At 32.5% G+C, this 3,301-nt stretch overlaps 2 long non-coding RNA genes across 2 annotated transcripts; both read right to left on the reverse strand.

The window, feature by feature from the left end:
• Positions 1-339: 339 nt before the first annotated feature.
• On the reverse strand, positions 340-1,172 carry LOC127636552 (uncharacterized). The gene is made up of 3 exons (XR_007969619.1): positions 1,074-1,172; positions 768-868; positions 340-422 (listed from the first exon to the last, which is right to left on the reverse strand). It is a non-coding gene; the product is annotated as an uncharacterized LOC127636552 (long non-coding RNA).
• A 476-nt stretch (positions 1,173-1,648) lies between these two features.
• Positions 1,649-2,639, reverse strand: LOC127636551 (uncharacterized). Its single transcript, XR_007969618.1, has 4 exons — positions 2,575-2,639; positions 2,319-2,359; positions 2,076-2,108; positions 1,649-1,801 (listed from the first exon to the last, which is right to left on the reverse strand). It is a non-coding gene; the product is annotated as an uncharacterized LOC127636551 (long non-coding RNA).
• Positions 2,640-3,301: the final 662 nt, after the last annotated feature.

Raw genomic sequence — 3,301 nt, forward strand, 5'->3', positions numbered from 1 at the left:
CACAGCTATTGAAGAACCAAATGTAATAGACAACAAAATGAGGCTAAAGGATTCTTTTCACTCAATTATAACATTCTCATAAATGACAATCCATCCAAACAAATTAAATATAAAATGTTTTATTTATAAAAATAGCATTAACAACTTAAACAATTTACAAAAAGATCGAAACGTAAAAATTAGCAAATAAAATATTAAAAATACAATATAAAGATGATACAAAATATGGAAAACAACTTAAGATAATAAAAATATAAAGAATTACCAAATTAAAAGTAAAATAAAATAACCGGTTATAAAACAACAATTAATTGTTAACTTTATTCCCATAACCACCCTCCCTGGTGCTTGTTTAAAATGCCCAGAAATTGCATTTCTTATTTCAAATTCAGTTGTTGCTGGAAAGTTGGTCATCACAGCATCTGCCAAACGAGAAAGAGATAATTGCACAAGAAAAGTATTGTTGACATAATTTTTAAATAATTACAGTAATTTTGACATTCATTATATTTTGTTTGGATGCAAACTAGAGATGGGCAATATAGAGTTAAGATACATGCATATCGTTTCCAAAGGAATATAGATTGAGACTATATAATTAATATCAATAGACAATAATTGATATAAATATTATTAATAGCTGACAGATTTTGCCTGCATAATGGTGATGCACTAATATATATATATATTTATTTTATTTAGCTCAAAAACTGAGATAAGCTCTCTGGTCAATGTGTACGCTCGTGAGCAGACGCTGACACACAAACCTCTAATGACTGAGAACAATGCAGTGTTTTCAAAAGCCACCTTCTGCAGTGGACCACCACCCTTCATATTGAACTTTGACATGAGGGAATTTTTGAAAACACTAAAATATAATACAAATTAAGGTGGTTAACAATTGTGGTTAAAGACTGACATTTCAAAATGTCAGTCTGACATTTGCACTTACATTTCAAAATTAACGTTAAAGGATGTGTTAAATCTCTTATTTACGTTGTGACCACATGAAAGACTTGATCAGTATTGACACCAGAATATTTGATTAATGTTGCACATTTGGTAGGCGTTACCTGTCCAGCATTCTTCTGGCACTGTCTTTGAGGTTTTTTCCTCCTATTTTGCACAACTTTGCCACCTGAACAACACATGCCAATTTCAGTATTTGGAAGGTTGTATTACAGTATATGCTTCAGTTTACAAGTTTTTACCAACCATAAAGGTTGATGCCCATTGACCTGAAAGTTTTCCATCACTATGCCTAAAAAAAACCTATTTCAGCAGATTAAATGAATTATTTTAATACTGATGAATTAATAATTATAATAATAATAATTATTATTATTAATAAATAATAATTAGTTTTAATTATTGCCATTTAAAATCATGTTTTTTTACGCTTTACAAAATTTTATTTTTTAAAGTGTTTCAAACTCAATCTTAATGTACTTAAATGTACAATGACAAAGATATTGTATTTTTTGGCTCATAGTCTCCTCTTAGTATGCAATAAGTCACAGTTCAATCCTAGATTTAAAATTAAAGATAAAATTTATTATAAACTTTGTCAAAGATGATCATTTTAGTGAGGAAAAGTTGCTCTGGAGTGTTTTTTGATTTGTTTTTTTTACCATTGCTGCCAGGGTATTCTCACTTTCCAACTGCCTTTCTAGGTATTTGAAATCCTCCTCAGTAGCCAAGGTAGACAGGTGGAACACAGTGTCTGGTTCCACATTTTTACCAATTCTTCTCAGTTCTTCTTTTATTTCTATAAGCTGTGTCAACACTTTTCTTTGGAATCCTAAATGCAACAAAGGCCATGTTAATATCAAATACCATACAAAATAGCATCACAATACAGAGATATGACAACTACAATACATCCATAACAAAGAAGTTGCATGAAAATTTGAACACAAATTTCTGCCTCATCTATAGGGGATATCAAGGAGAAGAACTGTGTCCAGCTATCAAACAGAAGTTAAAAGATAAAGTAGAAAATCTTTATTTACTCCCACGGTAGTGATTCAGGAAAATCGAGAAAAATATTGTAGTAACAATCCATTGATACTTACTTTTGTCTGTCATTGGGAACTTGTCTTGCTTTTCTGTAAAAAAAGAAAGAAAAAACATGTAATCGATATGCAATTAAAAAAACATGATTCTCCTAATAAATTGTTAGAAAGTAGTTACGTGGCCCCTAAATTTTCAAACATCGACACATTAAAAGTAATATGTTAATTAGATCATTTTAACTGATGATTCTTGACTAAACTTAATGTGGAAAAAGTTCAGCTCATAAGTATGTCCATACTAACCTTGGGGAGTCCTGGGTGTCCTGGCTGATTGCCGTTCAGTCCTGGTAACTAATGAAGTATCACTATATTATTATTTGGAATCTTCACATCAGAATCTAAAAACTCTGGCAAAACATGTCCATACTAACCTTGAGGAGTCCTGGGTGTCCTGGCTGATTGGCGCTCAGTTCTGGTAACTAATGAAGTATCACTATATTATTATTTGGAATCTTCACATCAGAATCTATAAACTCTGGCAAAACATGTCCATACTAACCTTGGGAACTTCTGTCTTGAGGAGTCCTGGGTGTCCTGGCTGATTGGCGCTCAGTCCTGGTAACTAATGAAGTATCCCTATATTATTATTTTGAATATTCACATCAGAATCTATAAACTCTGGCAAAACATGTCCATACTAACCTTGTGAATTTCTGTCTTGAGGAGTCCTGGGTGTCCTGTCTGATTGGCGCTCAGTCCTGGTAACTAATGAAGTATCCCTATATTATTATTTTGAATATTCACATCAGAATCTATAAACTCTGGCAAAACATGTCCATACAAACCTTGTGAATTTCTGTCTTGAGGAGTCCTGGGTGTCCTGTCTGATTGGCGCTCAGTCCTGGTAACTAATGAAGTATCACTATATTATTATTTTTAATATTCACATCAGAATCTATAAACTCTGGCAAAACATGTCCATACTAACCTTGTGAATTTCTGTCTTGAGGAGTCCTGGGTGTCCTGTCTGATTGGCGCTCAGTCCTGGTAACTAATGAAGTATCACTATATTATTATTTTGAATATTCACATCAGAATCTATAAACTCTGGCAAAACATGTCCATACTAACCTTGTGAATTTCTGTCTTGAGGAGTCCTGGGTGTCCTGTCTGATTGGCGCTCAGTCCTGGTAACTAATGAAGTATCACTATATTATTATTTTGAATATTCACATCAGAATCTATAAACTCTGGCAAAACATGTCCATACTAACCTTGTGAATTTC

The sequence above is a fragment of the Xyrauchen texanus genome, chromosome 44, assembly GCF_025860055.1.
Source record: "Xyrauchen texanus isolate HMW12.3.18 chromosome 44, RBS_HiC_50CHRs, whole genome shotgun sequence".
Lineage (NCBI taxonomy): Eukaryota > Metazoa > Chordata > Actinopteri > Cypriniformes > Catostomidae > Xyrauchen > Xyrauchen texanus.